At 48.2% G+C, this 19816-nt stretch overlaps 1 pseudogene across 1 annotated transcript; it reads left to right on the forward strand.

The window, feature by feature from the left end:
- The first annotated feature begins 38 nt into the window (after positions 1-38).
- Positions 39-18837, forward strand: LOC311530647 (zinc finger protein RFP-like; annotated as a pseudogene). The gene is made up of 7 exons (XR_014714566.1): positions 39-754; positions 4862-4957; positions 5803-6033; positions 6343-6365; positions 8474-8589; positions 13285-13344; positions 17543-18837. The product of XR_014714566.1 is annotated as a zinc finger protein RFP-like (transcript).
- Positions 18838-19816: the final 979 nt, after the last annotated feature.

Below are 19816 nucleotides of genomic sequence, written 5' to 3' on the forward strand. Positions count from 1 at the left end.
CTTAACCAAGTTTTTAGCCTGTGAATTTAACAATTTCCTTCCTTGAACACACAGATCCTGCTTCTGCAAGCTCACCATCACAGGTGGACATTGGTGTCTTTGTGAAGCCCCAGTGACCCTCCACACCAGCACAGGGGGCTGGTTGCAGCACCAGAGCCCTAGTGATTCATTTTTCAGAAAAGCCTCTGGGGCTATAATGTTACCAGCTGGTACCTTCCAGCTCACCAAATCGGATGAGTCAGTGCCAGGTAGGGAAACGCCCAGTTGTTTTTGCAGGAGGAGCATATTTCTGAGCTCAGGAAAGTGAAACTTACACTTACACTGTCCAGAGGGAGCCATGGCCGCAGAGAACCCCATGGAAAGTCTCCAGGATGAAGCTAGTTGTCCCATCTGTCTGGAATATTTTCAAGACCCAGTGATTATAGACTGTGGGCACAATTTCTGCCGAGGCTGCATCAGCCGGTGCTGGGAGGGATCTGACTCAGAAGTATCCTGCCCTCAGTGCAGAGAAACTGCTCAGCAGAGAAACCTCAGACCAAACAGGCAGCTGGCAAATGTTGTAGAAATAGCCAAAAAGCTGAGTTTCCAGGCAGGAACAGGGTCAGGAGGGGATAGTGTGTGTGATGAGCACCAGGAGCCTCTCAAACTCTTCTGTGAAGAGGACCAAACCCCCATTTGTGTGGTGTGTGACAGATCTCAGGCTCACAGAGCTCATGCTGTGGTTCCCATAGAGGAGGCTGCCCAGGAGTACAAGGTAGGGAACTTCTCTCCAGCCTAATGGGAAATAATTTTGAATTTTAGTTACAGGTTCATTTAATCACAAGTTGCCAGTCACACATACTCTCTCTCTCCTACAGCTATTGATGTATCTGCATCATTCAGCTCTGTAAAGAAAAAATGTATGAAAAATTATATAGCAACTCCTTGATAAAGGCCTCAGGCCCAGCAGGGAGATGAGGTTTCCCACTGGGATTCTGAATTCCTGTGTTCCTCCATAAGGGATTAAATTCAGATGCCAGCCTGCATTAGAGGAGGCCACTGTGCTAAACCCTGTGTGGATCCCAAGCAGCTTGAGTCCACACACAAAAGGGCTCCAGACAGTGCAGGTCCATGCTGAACACCATGGGCATTAGCCTGGGTTGCCACAAAACTAACCTGGGAAGAGCTGTCCTGTGCCAGTCTGAACTGTTTTATTGTGTATGTGGGCAAGGACCAGCCAGAGTGGTTCCATTAGTCCGACAATGCAGCCTTTTGAAATCTTCCAGAATCCACTGCTTCTGGCTACTTTTCCAGGGATGCTGGGTACCTACACAGAGGGCATTGCCACTGAAAGGGTTTAGAACAGCACTAAGTCAAACTCCAGCCATTCTTAACACTAATCAGCATCTCTAGTAGGGTTTGCTTTAGTGCTTAAGCAAGTTCTGCCCAACCAATATGCTCCCCAGGGGTTCAGGGCTGAAGTTCAATGGTCCTGGTAGTTCCTGTTGTTTGTATCACAAAGTAAGCTAAACCTTCTCAAAAATAGATTTATTTGTTCCCCACCATGGCCCATTAACACCTAATATCCCGAGACCAACACATATACAACGCTGCATATAACACCTGGGATTTGTATCATTTTGTGAGTTAAACCTTCTCAAAAACAGGTTAATTGATTCACCATCATGTGACTCCAGTTTCTTGCTGGTTTAATTCTATGGAGAAAGGGGACAAATAATTCAAAACAGTCTCAATATAAAACACTCCCTGTCTCTGTTAATGAGGTTTCATTTCCTTGGTGTTCCTGATGTTGCCGGCACCCAGTGCCGAGAGGCTGAACAACAGCTTGAGTGGTTCGTTACCCGGTGTGCTACACCCAATAATCACAACGGGGTGGAGAAGCAGAAAAGTTTATTTGCAGCTGCAAAAAGGTACAGGGAGAATAAAATCTCAAATCCTGCACCACAGAGCAGGAAGTTACACAGGCTTTTATACATCCTTTTTCCCAGCATACTTATCCAATAGCAAGCTGCTCCAAGTATCCATATAGCCAGCCAATCCAGTTCCCAGCTAGTTCCCTGATTCTCTGTATCATTTGTTAAACTATACATAAAGCTGCTTTATTCAGCATTGTTCTTCCATATCTCCCCTGTTTGGCCTTGCTTAGTTTCAGGCAGACTCTGCAACATACTGTTGCAGATTCTCAGCATAACTGCTGTGTGTGCCTCCAGGCGGGGGGGGGGGGCAAGGACACTTGGACCTAGCATGCAGAGCTGCTGCGAGTGCCTCTAGGCAGGAGGGGGGGGGGGCAAGGACACCGGGGGGCTTCATCGACACTCGTAGTCTTCCATCCCCTCGAGTTACCTAGTGGCCATGCCCCAGTGTTCCCAACAACTCCCCCCTTTGAGAACACTCAACAGCCTTGGCTCTGAGTTTTCTCACTTGGGCTACTTATTTCTTTACAATATGACTTTGCATAAGCACTTTGTGATAGCCCTGAAGAAAATGACTTATTAACTTTTGCAAAAGGGCCCTGACACATGATACTGCACAGCATAATACCAGTAATACAAGCAGTACAGGAAAGAGAAATTTCAATAGCAGGCTAAATAAACCACCAAGCCAAGACGACAAAACCCAGCCTGAAAACAAGGTTTGCAACCAATCGTTCTCTGGGGCAGTATAGGCAACCTGTGCTCCGGCTCGGGCATGGGCCTCAGCCTGTACCACCTTTTCATAGATCTCATAACTGCTATCATTTACATATACACAACATCGGGGCCCGATGAGGGCACAAACCCCTCCTTGGGATGCCAAGAGATAGTCCAAAGCCAGCCTGTTTTGGAGGGAAAACGTCCTGAGCTGCTGTACCTCTTTATTTAATGTTTTTACTGCTGACCCTAAATCACTAACCGAGTCCTCTAACTCTAAGGCCACTTTTTCAAGTACCATCTGCAGCCTTACAGTATAGCGGCCTATGCATGCCAGGGCTGGCCCGGTAAACAGTGGCGCTATTCCCAGTACAGAGCACCCTACCAGCTTCTCGGTTGTGAGGGGATTCTTCATATTGCCCGCCAATGCCTTAGTCAGTCGCCGCAGGGTCTTTTCTCGTGACTCAACAGAGGTGTCTCGGGCATTTTTAATCTTTTCTTTGGGCAGTGTGGCAGTTATGGAAAGATGAGGAACTCCATGAGCTATATAACAGCTACCTGTCCAGTTGGCTGGCAGCACCTTGTAAGCCTTTCGGCCACATACAAAATAGTGACCCTGTAGGGCCCAATAAGGACTGTTTCTTAAGGGGATTCCTGGGATATTTAAGGCTGCTTTGGCTGCTTTTTTAAACAATTCATATGCCCCTAGGGGGGCATCCCATTCTCCTGATTGGGTACAAGTGGGGGCATTTCTAATTGTGCCGTTCAAATTACACTCGCCATAGGGACCACTACAAACCCACCATTGGCTTGCTACATTGGAGATATTAACTGGACGGCAAGTTACATTTCCAAACCCCTTTTTTGTGATAAGATTATTTGTAAGTGTTTCCCTAAAAGGGGAGGAACCATTACACCCACACCGTTGGCCTCCCCTGTTGGTCTTTATCCAATACCCATCAGCCCACTGTGTAATAACACAGGAGCTCTTTCCCACAGGATGCCCATAGGGATCAGATTGGTTTCGGGTAAAACATAACACTCCCTCAGTGAGTACTGCAACTGAATACTCCTGGTCCTGATAGGTGGCTTGCTGTAAAGAGGTCTTGTTCCAGAACGGTGAGTCCGTTCTTTCCTGCTCTTTGGTGGTGGCTAATTCTGCTAGGGTCAAGGGCAACATGTCAAGGGGCATTCCCGTTTTGGGGGATAGTGGAGTTGGAGCACACACCCAGCAATCAGTCTGGTTTGTTAAAGTAGCAACATGGTGCGCAAGCAAAACAAAGGAGTTATGCTCCCGATATGCACAATTTGGAAATACCAATACAAAGAATAACAATGTTACCCAATTAATTATTACCAGAGTCTTTCCAACCCAGGGTCTCCAGTACCTGGGTGGGCCCATTTTAGCATTAAGGTGCCCGCTATTTGTGTCTTTTAAACAGTAGCTTTAGCCCGAGATCTCACTAGATGAGGAGTCAGCAGGTTGGACGGTCCACTGTTCTGCTGACGAGGGGGCAGGTACTGCCTTCAGACGAGAGTGATGGATCCAGTTCTTGTGTCCCTCGATCTTTGCCGCTGTATGGGAGATCAGCAGGACGGTATAGGGTCCTTTCCACTTTTCCTGGAGAGGCTCGTCTTTCCAGGTGCGAACAAGCACAGAGTCACCGGGCTGTAAGGAGTGAACGGGAGAGTCCAAGGGGACAGGCTGGGAATCCTTGGTATACCTGTGAAGAGACAAGAGAACAGCAGACAGGGAACACATATACTGTGACAAAAAACCATTACCCAACTCCCATTCCCCTGACAGAACCGGGGTGCCATTCATGGGCCATGCCCTTCCAAACATAATTTGAAAGGGACTGAGCCCTAATCTACCCTTTGGGAGAACGCGGATACGGAGTAGGACGAGGGGCAAAGCATCAGGCCATCGCAGTGAGGCTTCTTGGCACACTTTTGAGAGATGCCGTTTAAGGGTCTGATTGGTACGCTCCACTACACCACTGGCTTGCGGTTTCCAGGGCGTATGGAGTTTCCAGGGGATCTGTAAGGCATGTGAGATGCTTTGAATGATTTTTGACGTGAAGTGTGTCCCGTTGTCAGATTCCATCCACAGGGGGAGTCTGGTAGGGTTGACAGTCACCTACAGAGTCTTCGGTTTGATATGGAAACCCCCCACCCCACCCCAAGCACTCTCAAAATGAAACCTCCCAAAATCATTTCTGTTTCTTCAGGAAAAGATTCAGGCCCATTTGGAGATTCTGAAGGAAGAGAGAGAAAAGCTTCTGAGATTTAAAGTGACTGGAGAGGGGAAAAGCCTGGAGTATCTGGTAGGTGCCCATTGTTATTAACTTGCAGTGGGCCATCTGTTAGGAAGCTGGTCTCGGGACCCCCCACCCATGGCTTCTCCCAGCAGCCTGGGCTCCCTGGGCCTCTTTTATCCTGGCCGGGCTCCAGCTTCCAGCCTGGCCGGGAGGCTGGACCTCGGGGAGAAGAGGAGCGGTAGATGGCTGGGTCTGTGGTGAAAAGTGGATGGGCCAGGCCCCTTGGCTTCCCTTTGCGGGTGCACCTGGTAGGACATCTGTTTGTAGGCAGCTTCCTCCATGGACTTGGGGAATGTGGGCTTTGTGTTTCTTCATGGGCATGGATGTCTGTGTTAGAGTCCTATGTCTTCGCACACATACACACACCGGCCCTGAGAAATCCTCTCTCAGGAGCAGGACCACATCATATTCTGTAGAATCTAAGCTTCCATTCCAATTAATGAGTTAATTTCTAGCCCTTGTGTCTTTCACAAAACTCCTCCCAAGGTGAGCAGACTATGTCTCGTGCAGTGCTATCTGCCTGAGTCTGCAGACATTTCTTGCATTGTTAATTATTTCTCTCCCCTCGCATCTCTGTTAATGTAGTGCTCAGTCCTGCTGGCTGCTGCTCTGGGTCTGGCTTAACACAGTGTGCTGACTATGTCAGACATAGAAACATACCATGAAAAAATGTTAGGGACAAATGGGAAAGTGGTAGAAAATCCTCTCCCTAGTAACGACAGGGTACAATCATGTGTTAGACATCACAGAATTTTCAAAGAAATTCTCCCTCCTGCAGAATCAGCACTCCATGAACGGACCCTAGACTCTCTCTCTAACCCTTACCTTTCCTTTCTTTTAAAAAAAAATAGATACAGACACAAAACAAGAGGCAGAAGGTTGTATCTGAATTTCAGCAACTGTGGCAGTTTCTAGAAGAAGAAGAGCAACTCCTGATGGCCCAGCTGGAAAATCTGGAAAAGGCGATTGTGAAGATACAGAATGACAATGTCATTAAAATGTCTGAGGAGATTTCCCGTCTCAGCAACTTGATCAGTGATCTGGAGGGGAAGTGTCAGAAGCCAGCAAGTGAATTCCTGCGGGTGAGACTGAGTTATAAACATCCCTGATCCAAACACAGGGACAGGACAGCTCCTGAATCATGGGCACTGGAGACCAGCAGTCAGAGGTCACAGTGTCATTCAGTGTGTGCATTCCTGAAATGTGAATTATTGTTTCTCTTTGAAGAATTACAGACTCATTTATATTAGAGATGACATTAACTCAGCAAATCCATGGCCCTAGGGCCAAGGCAGGGCCTCTTTTACCCCTATCTGCAAAATCCCTTCTCTGGGATCCCCAGTGGGCAGCATTTGGGACTAAAATTGTTTTTCTGTCTCTTTCCTCTCTAGGATGTCAGAAGCACCTTGAGCAGGTATGTGGCTCTATTTCACTTCCCCTCATTCTTCACGATGCTGTGAAAGGGCTTGGAGAGTGTATCGACTCTACATTTCATAAAAATATAAGAATGGCCATACTAGGTCAGACCAGTATCCTGTCTTCCAACAGCAGCCAATGCCAGGTGCCCCAGAGGGAATGAACAGAACAGGTTATCGTCAAGTGATCCATCCCCTGTCACCATTCCCAGCATCTGCCAAACACAGGCTAGGAACACCAAGCTGGTTTATAGCCACTGATGGACGTATGCTCCATGAACTTATCTAGTTCTTTTTTTAACCCTGTTTGTGTCTTGGCCTTCACAACATCCTCTTCCACAGGTTGACTGTGCATTGTGTGAAGAAATACTTCCTTTTGTTTGTTTTAAAACTGCTGTCTATTAATTTCATTTGGTGACCCCCTAGTTCTTGCATTATGAGAAGGAGTAAATAACACTTTCTTATTTACTCTCTCCACACCAGTCATGATTTTAAAGACCTCTATCATAGCCCCCCTCTTAGCCGTCTGTTTTCTAAGATGAAATGTCCCAGTCTTATTAATCTCTCCTCATATGGCAGCTGTTCCATAACCAGTATCATTTTTGTAGTGCTTTTCTGAACCTTTTTTGAGATGGGGTGACCAGGTCTGCATGCAATATTCAAGATTTTGCATGAATTTATATAGACGCAATGTGATATTTTCTGTTGTATTATCTATCTCTTTCTTAATGATTCCCAACATAGTTAGCTTTTTTGACTATCACTGCACATCGAGGGGATATTTTCAGAGAACTATCCACAATGACTTCAGGATCTCTTTTTTGAGTGATAGCAGCTAATTTAGACCCCCTCATTTTATAACTATAGATGGGATTATGTTTTCCAATATGTATTACTCTGCATTTATCAGTATTGAATTTCATCTGCCAAATTTTTTACCCAGTCACCCAGTTTTGTGAGATCCCTTTGTAACTCTTCACAGTCTGCTTTGTACTTAACTATCTTGAGTAGTTTTGCATTATCTGCAAATTTTGCCACCTCACTGTTTACCCCAGATCATTTATGTATATGTTGAATAGGACTGATCCCAGTACAGACCCCTGGGGAACACCACTATTTATCTCTCTCCATTCTAAAAACTGATAATTTGTTCCTACCCTTTGTTTCCTATCTTTTAATCAGTTACTAATCCATGAGAGGACCTTCCGTCTTATCCCATGACAGCTTACTTTGCTTAAGAGCCTGTGGTGAGGGATCTTATCAAAGGCTTTCTGAAAATCTAAGTACACTATATCCACTGGATCCCCCTTATCCACATGTTTGTAGACCCCCTCAAAGAATTTTAGTAGATTGGTGGTGCATGATTTCCCTTTACAAAAACCATGTTGACTCTTCCCCAACAAATCATGTTCATCTATGTATCTGATAATTCTGTTCTTTACTATAGTTCCCCAGGGCACTGCAGCAAAATATATGGGGCAAGGTCACGTTCTGAATGTAATTCCCATTTATGCATTTAATCCTCACCCTTTAACACAGGACTCTTGAATTATCTATTCAGTGGGAAAGATTGGCCTACAGTATTTCCTAGAGATGTTACATCCCTGGGGAATTGGCTGCCTCAGAACCCCGAGGATCAATATGGGCCTTTCACCTCAAGGCACTGGTTACAATCATGCCCTGGACAGCAGGAATCAAGAGTCTTTACCACCTCAGGACTGTTTGGAGACCTGTGTGGAAGGAACTGGTGGGGGCGGGGGCCCCTGAGGTTTCAATCTAGTTCCTGAAAGAACAATCTGATAACACTGTGCGCATGAAATATGGGAACATACTAGTATTAGTGCATGGAGGCGAAGGAGTGAATTGGTCATGAAAACATGATTCCCCTTTGATGTACAGATCTGCTCTGTCCAGGCCAGAGATGAAGAATATTAATGGGGCCTTTAGGGAAAGGTTGCACTGCCATGGCCAGTGCTGTGCCTGCTCTGAGACTGGGAGAAGTGGAGGAATTCTAACTCCAGGCCCATAAGAGCAGCAACTTCCACTAGCAAGGAATTATAATGAGTCACTAAAAGAAACATAATATCATGAAATTCTTCCTCTCCAGGTGCGAGAAGGGGAAGTTCCTCCAGCCAGTGGAGATTTCTCCTGAGCTGGAAAAGAGACTCAGTGATTTCTCCCAGCAAAATATTGCTCTAATGGAGATTCTGTGGAAGTTCAAAGGTACTGAGAAGGGATCTAGGAAAGGAAACCAGGGTGTGTCTCTGGGACTATGGGTGGAGATGGGCTCTGGGCAACTGGTTCAATTAGATTATGTACCTATTTAATAACAAGTAGAAAGCAGACAAACTGAGCAGATGAAGTAAGGGCCCAGGTGCCAGGATCTTTCACATTGTTTCACTCTGTGAACTTTGGTACAATCATTAAGGTAAAAATGTACAAAATTTGGGGTACCTCAGTTTCTCTCTTCCAACTACAGAACTACGGGGCATGTGCTCCAGAGCTTTTTAGCAGCCTCACATGCAGCTGGAGTCCGTAGGATCTGCAGGTGCCCATTACCAAGGAACTCCGGGCCCCAGGTGCCTAAGGCCTTGTCTATCTACACCACAGAGTTTTGTCGATTCCAGTTACGCCAACAAACAGCCACTACTATAATTAAACCACTGTTGCATGTCCACACTGTGCTCCTTGTGTCGGCAAAGCACATCCACAATAGTAGCTTTGCATTGACACAGACAGCTCTGGGTAGCTATCCCACTGTGCCACTGGTCAGAAGGTGCTTTGTGAAGGGTTTGCAATGCCTCATGCAGGCAGGTAGAGAGTCACATGATGAAGGTTTCTCAATCTCATTGTTCCATGGGCATCCTACTGTATGGCCAGCTATTTTTCAACTGCCCTGGCAACCTGCACCCCAGCCATCACTGTCAGAAAGCATGGATACTACGCTGCTGTTCAGTATTGTGCTGTGCTGTGTATTGTGCTTGTATTGAACACAAGGCTATAGGGGGAACCCAATGGGGGGCTATTTGGCTGGAGGATGCCTTGAAGGAGCATTTTAACACTGAGCCACAGTAACGTGTGTTGCTGTAGTGTGCTGAACCTGGCATTGTTTCTTTGCACTGTGCTATGAACCTTGTAATGATTTCTGTGTGTGCCTGAAAAGTTACACATCTTAGATCACTTTTTAGAGTAACGCTTGATAATATGACCAAACTGACACTGCTGAACAGTAATTAGGGTTACCATACGTCCGTATTTTCCCGGACATGTCCAGCTTTTTGGTTCTTAAATCACCATCTGGGAGGAATTTTTAAATATCTAAAAACGTCTGGGATTTTGCCACATCGGTTGGGACGCCCTTTGTCCCGATATTGGGGACCGCTCACCTCACCACACACACCAAAGTCCCGGGGCTGGTGGCGATTCCTGGGGCAGCTCCCGGCACCTGCCCGCTGGCAGGAGCCTGCAGTGTGGGCGGCCCCTTGGCACAGAGGCAGAGGTGGTCTCCGCGTGCTGCCTCCTGCCCAATCAGAGCTGCGGGGGCAGGGCCTGCAGGTGCCGGCAGCGGGCAGCGAGCCCTCCGCCCCCGCCCTGACCCGACCTGACCCGAACCTAGGAGCCAGATGGACCTTCCGGATGCTTCCTGGGAGCCGCCCCAGGTAAGCACCGCTGGGACTCCCCACCTCGCCCCCCGGAAGGTGCCTCTGGCTCTTAGGGTCGGGTCGAGTCAGGGGTGGGGGGGGAGGGCTCTCTGCGTGCTGCCGGCACCTGTAAGCCCCACTCCATGGCTACGGCAGCTCCCATTGGTGCTTTTCTTTGGTGCTGGCCAATGGGAGCCACGGAGCTCACGCTTGTGGTGGGCGCAGCACGTGGAGACCCCTTGGCTGCCCCTGATCCTAGGAGCCAGAGCGACCTGCGGCAGGAGGGGTGAGTAGGCGAGTGGGGCATGGTGGTGAAGAGGCGAGCGGCGAGGGAGCCAGTGGCTGGCTGGTGGGTGGGTGAGGAGGCAAGTGGCAGGCGGGGAGGGTGAAGAGGCGAGCGGCGAGCCAGCGGTGGGCAGTGAAGAGGCGAGCGGCGAGCCAGCCAGCGGTGGGCGGGGTCCAATGGGGCAGAGAGGGGGCAGAGTTGGGGACTTTGGGGAAGGGGTTGGAATGGGGGCAGGGAAGAGGTGGAGTTGGGGCGGGGGCAGGTGGGGCAAGCAAATACCCCCCTCCCCCCCCCAATGTAGTGTCCTCTTTTTTGAATATTCAAATATGGTAACCCTAACAGTAATACAAGAAGCCCACAGAAGTGTGTGTTTGTGTGGGGGAAGCATGTGTGACAGCATGTGGGGGGGTTGTGCATGAGAGAGAGAGAGAATGTGTTGGCGGAGCGTGTGAGAGACTGTGTGTGTGGGGAGTGTGTGTTAGGGGGCTTATTCCTTCACCCACTTACTTCCCTGGTCCTTCTCGCATGAACAGAGAGCAACAATACCCGAAGTCCAAAGGTGCAAACAATTCAAAGTTTATTGGGGTGAACTTCCAGCAAGCATGATTCCAGTTTCCTTCCTTAGTATCCTCCTTCCCAGTTCTGACACCACAAAGCCTTACACCTGTGTCCCTGTTCCCATTCCTGCCCTTAGCCAAACATGATTCCAACTTCCTTACTCCCATTCCCTGTTCCCATTTCCCCCTTTAGCAAAACATGATTCCAATTTTCTTACCCCCATTCCCTGTTCCCATCTCCCCCTTTAGCAAAACATGATTCCAATTTTCTTACCCCCATTCCCTGTTCCCATCTCACATGCCCACCCCCACCCCCAGAGCCGTCACTTCCTCATTGACTACAGATTATATAGTAAAACTTGAGTTCTGCTTAGCTATACCTTAACCAATCATTTTCCTGAAATTTAACTAACCAATCCTAACATATTGTAACATGATTATGTAACCAATTATATCCCACCACCTCAATTAGTTTACACCCAGCAAAATTAATTCTACAGCAGACAGGAACAATCACAGAACCAGACAGATTATACAGACAAACAACAGCAAAGTGGGAACTATAATGACAAAAAAAATACAGAAGTGAGGATTTCACATCCCAGCTATTGATAAGTGAGTTCTTGCCAGACAGGATGCTATCAAACTAAGTTTCCTTTTACATTTTCTAGGCACTTCCCTTTCTCTGGAGGTGATAGGAATACAATCCTGTCCTGATAGTGCCTGACAGCCCAATAGCACCTTATTTCAATGTGACTAGTTTGGAATGTGAGGATGTGACCGTTCGCTTCCCAGCTTATGGCTGCCTCTGCTGCTTAGCCAAAGGCCTTAGCCTAAGAACAGGGCCTCAGACTGTCACAGTAAGAGAAGGCCCTTACACCAGCAGACAGTGATTTTGATTCTTTCTTTTATATCTCTATCACTAGCCAAGTGATAAGAATACACCTAAATTCTTAGAGTATAGGCCTTTACAGACAGGCCTGAATATCTATATCCTAACAGTGTGTATGTGAGAAAGAGAGACAAATTGTGTATGGTGGGACTTCCTGGGGCTTTGAAAGGGGAGGGACACATGTCTACATAGCTGGATGAATGGCAGCAGATTTCCAAACAGTGAGCAGAGCGGTTACGGTGGGCATCGTGAGATACCTTCCGGAGGCCAGTTACAGCAACGTAACAAACACAGTGTCTACACTGACACTTTGTTGATCTAACTTTGCTGCAAAAATCTCTATGCCTCCCATTGAGGTGGTTATATTTTGTCAGTAAAGCAGGAGAGTTTTGTCACCAAGAGGTGCATTGTAGTGTGTACACCTCCACTGTTTTGTCAATGAAAGCTGCCTTTTGCCGACAAAACAGTGTAGACAAGGCCTAAAGGTCGGCACCCAAAACGTAAACCCTCAATTTAAGGCCACTTTTGAAATGTGGACCCAGCTCACCATTGTGCTCTGGCCCCGTGTGGCAGCTTGTGTGGGCCAAAGGGGCTGTAGGGAAGGTGTAAACCCAGGGGAATCCTCGCAGCACAGGAGCCTCTTGTGCCTCCAGCTCCTCCACAGCAGCTGCAGGCTCAAGGAGTGTTCCCGGGAAAGCAGGGAATAGAGTGGAGTTGTTGAGGGCTGGGCAGAGGAGGAAGGGGTGGAGCAGGAATAATGGGGTGTGGCCAGGGTAAAGCTGTGCCTTTGACACTGCCTCCGGGAGAAGTCATCTAGGGGCCACTGGACCAGAGGTGCAACTCAGGCTGGACCTCCGGACTTCCGCAGCCTGTGCCAATGTCTGCACTGACCCCAGCAGCTACTGAATAGGAGAACCACAAACTGCTTCCCCCATCCTTTTACCAGTGCAGGGGTGAATGAGGCCCATTGAGCCAATTCTCTCCCTGACTCAGTTTCCACATTTATGAAATAATTTTAAGATTATTTGTATTTCAGTCTATGCAGAATGAAAGCCCCATTGTGCTGAGCTCTGTACATATACTGAGCTCTGTACATATACTGAGACCCAAAGAGCTCACAATTCAGGCTCCTCATCCTGAAAAGTCTCAGCATCCCACTGATGTGAAAGAGGCCAATGTTTGTAAAGTTACATTAATGCTAAAATCTTTGCAGGATCTGGCCTGGCTCATGACAAAATGTAAAAGGAGAATGAGAAATCAGCTGGGTTTGGAGGATGAGGGAACAGAAAATCTGTCTTCCACATAGTGTCTCTTTGAGTGGTTCTGAGGCTTCATGGATATTGGTTCTGTTGATTTGAGACGCTTGAATGAAAGAGAAAATAGGATGATTCATATTAGCCTTTGTTAAAAATCTGGGTGTGTCTCTGTCTCTCTTCAACTGTTTTTCTCTCATAATTAAAATACAATTATGTCAATTAAGAGTGAGGATGTCACAAATATGACAGCATGAAATATCATCTGTCTTATGCTTTCCCCCTCCAGACATTCTGCCATCTGAACTGGAAACAATAAGAGGGAAATCCTTAGGATCACACAGACCAGGTGAGACTTCAGGTGGAGATTATCATTAAATAAAGAGGAAAATCCCATGAAAACATTTTCATGAACTTCTAGATAAATGTACAAACCAAACCAACACTGACCATGATACACCCCCCTAAAAATAAAAATAGAAACAAAAACATGAAATACTAAAAGAAAAGGAGGACTTGTGGCACCTGTGGCTCACGAAAGCTTATGCTCAAATAAATTGGTTAGTCTCTAAGGTGCCACAAGTCCTCCTTTTCTTTTTGCAAATACAGACTAACACGGCTGCTACTCTGAAACATGAAATACTAAGAAATCCCAAGCCGAAATCACACAAACAATCCTGATACCATCCTTAGTGTTGAGTCCCTGCACCCACTGACGAACAGAAACACTCTCCCTGACCAAGAAACACTCTGAGGCTAGGCCTACATAGCAATGTAAGCGTAAGGGATTTGAGTCTGCTGACCTCTTGTCAGGGAATCCTGGGCTTGAGCATCAACACTGCATTTTAACTCTAGGTTAAGAATTTTCTGCACTGGGGGAAACTCGACTGCCAATCCTGTTTCCTAACTGTGGTGGTGCTATTGATGGGACGCGGGTGCCCGTAAGGAGCACGTGAGTACATACGCCGCGTAATTAGCTCATTTGGTGGCTGTCTCCATTTGAGAGGGCATTATACTGAATTACTGTCTAGTCGGATAACTGGGTTCTCCAGCTCTAGGCTCGGTCACATTGGCGAAAACATGCCCCTGTGCCTGTCCTAAGGATAATGAGGACATCAGTCTCCAGGGTGTCAAACTATTACAGTGAAACTTTGTAATTCTTAATTTTTCAAATACGATGATCAATGATCAAGTTTTTGCTTGCTTGCTTGATTTTTTCAGTTTGTTTTGAAGTTTGACATAAAATGAAGGTGTCAGAGGGAAGACACACACACATTCCAGTCTGGCTGCTGCTTGCTGCAAAGTGGCAAAATCCATCCCCAAGGCTTGGGATGCAGTGTGCTCCAGCAACCCTGGGGAATCCCTTATCCCTGCCATCACCACACCCCCAGACCTCTGGGATGCTGCGGAGAAGTTTTGGTGCTGGCTCCCACTGACCACCCTAACAGTGCATGCTGCCCAGGTGACCCTGCACCTGCAGCCCAAGAGAGGGCAGGAGGGCCTGGAGTAAGGGCCAGTGAGCAGAGCAGGGACCATAGCAGCTGCCCTGCAGGGAGAAGAAGTGGCAGAGCTCTCGGCTCAGTATGGCTGAGGGAAGGATGACCCACCTCCTAACTTTGCTCCCTGCTCCAGGCAAGCTCCGTGCACCACCATGGAGGAGAAACTTCCACCACCACTGTGGGAGGAGCAGGAAGGGGGACCTCTCGGCCAGGTAGTAATGCTGTGTCTGGCATGCTGTGCTGGCTGCCTGTAGCACTGCTCCTCTGCCTCCAGGAACTATAGGATACACCCAGAAGACTTCCACACCCAAGTCAAGCCACGGATGCATGCACATAGGAAACCAATAGGGCTTGGACCCTAGGTTCCAGTTTAACGTGGGCTCTGACCCTCCAGACCTGCAGGGTCCTGGGACTCTGGATCAGAGCCCTAAATTAGCATATTTGCAGTGTGGATGCAATGAGGGTTTGGCTTGAGCCCAGGCTCAGACCCTGGCTTAAACTGCTGTGTAGATACACTCTCCCTCACCAACACAGATATGTCATTAATGCTGACCCTGGCATTTCCATACATGTCCGTAAGCCCTTTAAATATTAAATTCAAAGGGTTGCCACATTTTTTTTCCTTTCCCCTATGTGAGAGGCTCGCTCCGATTGCTCTTCGCCAGCATCCCATCTTTCTCTTCAGCTGGGCTGGGCTGAGATCTCCCATTTGAGTTGCTCTCTTTCTCCTCTGTTAGAGATATGGTCCCTCTGTGATGTTGCCACATCCTCCCTGCTCTCTGGGCTGGAGAAGGGGCCACTCTCTGGCCTGAGTGGATCACCCCCAATACCCATCCCCTTCTCTTCTCCCAGGCCAGGGAGAGAAGGACAGGCTCAGTATAGAGCTTCCCCCAGGTTTATATCTATTACCTTCCTCCTCTAACTCCCCTCCCTGCAACTTCAGGTTCTCACCTTCCTCTCTAACCCTCAGAGGAGAAGCTCCAGCAGGAAAAGCAGGGAGATGCTATTTGCATGTACTGGGACATGGTGGATCTACGCCTTCCCAAAGCTAAAGGCCCGTCCCCTCAACTAAGGGGGAGAAACCATGAAGCCCAGGGAGCAATGGAGTATTTGGGACAATGAAAGAGAAACCAGGACAAGGAGAGAGGTCAGAAGTTAAAAATGAGGGAGCCAGAAGGGGACACCAAGCAGAGAACCCCAGAGAGCATCTGTTGCTCCTCAACGGTGTCTAAGGAGTCAGTGAACACTGCCCAGGGGAACTGTGCCTGGAGACATGATTTTAAAAGGGAATGGATATACATGCCACAGTCTCAGAGCACTTCTTCCTCCCTCCAGATTTGTCCTCCTGCAGTGATGTGTGGCCATCTTGGCCATCACCAGGAGGAGATTAATAAGGAGGTCTTGCCACTTTCTGAAGTCACAAATGGGGTGTGTATACATCAGGAGGTGCAGGGAATATTGCAGCCAGAACTTTAGTAAGAGGTTCAAAAAGAGCTGGAAAAGGGGCTGCAAGCTGACACACCACCTAATATTCCCAGTGGGCTGTGGAACAAAAGTGGAGTACAGGCTGGCCCACCACAGTTCCTCATTTTCTCTCCTGTAGGTCCCACCATTTGGAGTCAGGATGGAACACAAAGGCAAGGAAGTGGATGGTGTGGAGCACAAGCATGTACAGATGTTCTCGGGGACTGGTACAGAGGTGGACCAGCCGGATGTCCTTCAGCCAATACAGGTGGCGTGTCAAAGGTGGCTGGGGAGGCTTGTGGTGCAAGAGGTGATGATGAGTTACAGAGGGCCAGCTGTGAGGGATGAGTGGGAAACACCTTCTCACAGGACCTGGTTGAGGAAAGCAAGAGAAGCAAGAGGCTAGGTTGTCCTCACCTTCTGGAACACAAAGGAGGGGACATGTAGGGTGGGCAGCCCCGTGCACTGGCTGAGCACTGTGGGCTCCATCCAGTCACTCTAGTTCTGAGTCTGGTTGTACCATCCAGGGCTATCCTCTGATGCACCAAGGGGGATTCAACCACCTGCACACTAAGGTGTGGAAGAGTAGGGAGATGCAGCTGGGAAGGAGGGAAAAAGCAGCCACCACAGAAAGTCTCAGCAGCCAGGGGGACGAACTGCCAGGGCATCTCTGCTTATTCTCAGGCATTCAGGAGAGAGAAGCAGCTCCCCAGGCTGGTGTTGTAAATCAGAGACGCTGTGCTCTAATCTCTGTGACCCTTTCTCCTCCAGACTCTTTCCCACCTGAGCTAGAGCAGGGAAGGGAGGATCTCTGGGATCACACATCCAGGGTGAGCTTTGGGGGAGTTTTTCCTTCCATTAACAGAAAATGTCCATGAAAGCAACTCTCCCACACAGCAATAACCAGAGACACTTGCACTGCCCAGCCCTAAAGCCACCTTAATTGTGATCTGAGAATTTGTATTGACATTGACAAGCCTTTCCAATATTACCTTCAAGGTGGTCAGGAGAGAGAGCCTCCTGGTTGCCACACCCTTCCCCATTTCACCTGGGGGACAGACTGTTCCCCATGGCTTTTCTCCTTTGGGCAGGGCTGGACTGTGCCATTGCAGCTGCTTTGTGGGTTGGGGAGATGGTGTCTCTCTAGTGCTGCCACCTGCAGACCTCCCTTCTCTCTGGGCTGGCAAGGGGCTGCCCCACCCATTGCCACCTCCTGCTTCCTGCTCACTGGCCTTGAACTATTGGCTCTTCCCCTGTGCTGCGTCTTCATCTCTGCTCCCAGGCCTGGCAGTGGAGGATGCATTTATGGGAGGAGACTCCCTCTGGGGTTCAAAGTTGGTACCTGCCTCCTCAGGACTCTCCTAATTACAAGCTTTTGCTACCTTCCTTGCCAAGTCTCTGTTGCTGGGAATGAACCAGCCCCAGCTGGGGAGCAGGGAGCTGCAGGCTCTATATTCAAATGAGAAAGTACAGAAGTGGATCCCATTACACAGGTTGAGGAACTGTCAAGCAGGGATGTTAGGGAGTGTGAGAAATGGTCCCAGATTCCCCCAGGGCTGAACTCTGATTTTCTCTCTCCCGTAGTGAATGTGATTCTGGATCCAGACACGGCTCATCCCCGACTCATCCTGTCTGAGGATCAGAAAAGTGGGAAATGGGGAGACACCAGGCAACATCTGCCGAACAATCCAGAGAGATTTGACTCCTGGGCCTGTGTGCTGGGCTCTGAGGGATTCACTTCAGGGATATATTGCTGGGATGTGGAGGTGGGGGACAGAGGATTCTGGGCTGTGGGAGTGGCAAAAGAGTCTGTGAGGAGGAAGGGAGAAGTCAGCTTTAACCCTGAAGTGGGGATCTGGGCTGTGCAGTAGTTGGGTCTGTTCCAGGCTCTCACCTCCCCTGCAACCATACTACCCCTGAGCCAGGTCCCCAGGAGGATCCAGGTTTGTCTGGACTGTGAATGGGGCCAAGTGACATTTTTCGATGCTGATAACAAGGCCCCAATCTTCACTTTCCCACCAGCCTCTGTCCCTGCGGAGAGAATCTACCCCTGGCTCGGGGTGGGGGCAGGATCCGAGCTCAGACTGTGTCCCTGAGACACAGGGGGTGGAATATTGCACTGAGGACCCTGAAATCAGTCTCTCTAGCCTTGGAAACTCCAGTCTTTATGACCCTGCAGGGTCCTTGGGGTCTCATGTCTGGACTGTGAAACCACAGAAAGAAGCAAGTAATCAAGATGGAGAAGCCAATCTCATTGCCCAGGGAGCTATTTAGACTGTTTGTCGCTATCTTCTATGGTCCAGGAGGACTCTGGGGAGCTTCAGTCAGACAGTGTCACTAATACATGGGGGGAATTAAAAAATGGGCTTCCCTAGCCCCAGTCATGCTAGTCTCTATGACCCTGGAGGACTCCCGTTTACCCAACCCTCTGGTTCCTTATTCCATCTCCTCCCCCTCCATCTCTGCAGCACCAGGAATTTTGGGAGGCGGGGGGGTGAGAGAGAAAGGGAGACCCATTGAAGCTGCAGGAGAAGCAGAGGGTCACTGTGGGGCAGGGAGGGATGTAGGGTTTTGGTGGGAGAAGTAATTGCTGGGCTGGGGGACAGGCAGATGTGGTGGCAGCAGGGATAGAGAATTAATTAATTGGGATTTGGAGTTTAGAGAGAAGCTGGAACCTCTACACCAGCAGGGAGCATTTTGTACAAAACTCTTTAATCAGATCTCATTGGGGTCCCCCAGTGACAGCTCCTGCAACAGGGGCCAAAGTCACATTCCTCTGTAGATATGGGATGTCTCTATTTGTCACACAGACATAGGGGATAGGCAGGGGAAAATTAAAAACCAAGAGACAGACCAGAAACCATTATAGAATCTTCTTTAAAAATCTCTTTTTGGGGGGGGGGGTCAAGCGGTGTGTCAATCTCATGATTTTCTAAGAATTAAGAACATAAGAACGGCCAGACTGGGTCAGACCAAAGGTCCATCTAGCCCAGTATCCTGTCTTACGGCAGTGGCCAATGCCAGGTGCTTCAGAGGGAATGAACACTGGAAGAAGCAGGGACAAAGTGGGTTTAACCAGAGGGAGTAGAGGAAGCAAGAATAAAGGGAGAGTCCTAGAAAAAGGGTGAAAAACAGAAATGGATAGAGCGAAAGGAAAACATTCTTGAGAGGGGAAACACCCAGGGGGAGCAAATGGGGAAGGGGTAAAATTGGGGGACAGAATGGAGACTATGAGAGAAAAATAATCAGTTAACAGTGACTAGAGGAGAATGGAGAAGTCAGAAATAAACCAGGGTGGGTAACAAAAGCTAAAAAAGATTATGAGCAAAAATGGATAGAATGAAAGGAAAGAGAGAAGGAAAGAGAGTGTGTGAGAGAGGGAGAGATGACCTATAAAATGTTACTGAAAGTAAAGCTGTAACTCTTTAATTTCATACATTAATTCATGGACATTTGTGCCATTTTAGTTCCTCAAAAGAACTATGCTTCAATTTTTTGGACATTTTCCCATATGTTCTGGTTACTGAAGATCCTCTCAGCTGCTTTAAAGCCTGACATTTACTTAATGTAAATGAAGCCTACAAAAAGTTCTGTTGGCTTGTTTCCCTTTAATTTCCCAGCTGTGATTTTTGAAGGCCTTCATGAAGGGGCAGGACTAACTCAGAAATTTTAAAAGGCAGCTCCTAAGTACCAGAGGAGCTAGCAAATCAGGGAGTTTTGTGAGGGAGTTTAGAGATGGAAAACGAGAGCCAGATATACCTAACAAACATTCATAGAATCGTAGAAGATTAGGGTTGGAAGAGACCTCAGGAGGTCATCTAATCCAATCCCCTGCTTAAAGCAGGACCAACCCCAACT

This window comes from Lepidochelys olivacea (assembly GCF_965140295.1).
Source record: "Lepidochelys olivacea isolate rLepOli2 genome assembly, chromosome: 14".
Lineage (NCBI taxonomy): Eukaryota > Metazoa > Chordata > Testudines > Cheloniidae > Lepidochelys > Lepidochelys olivacea.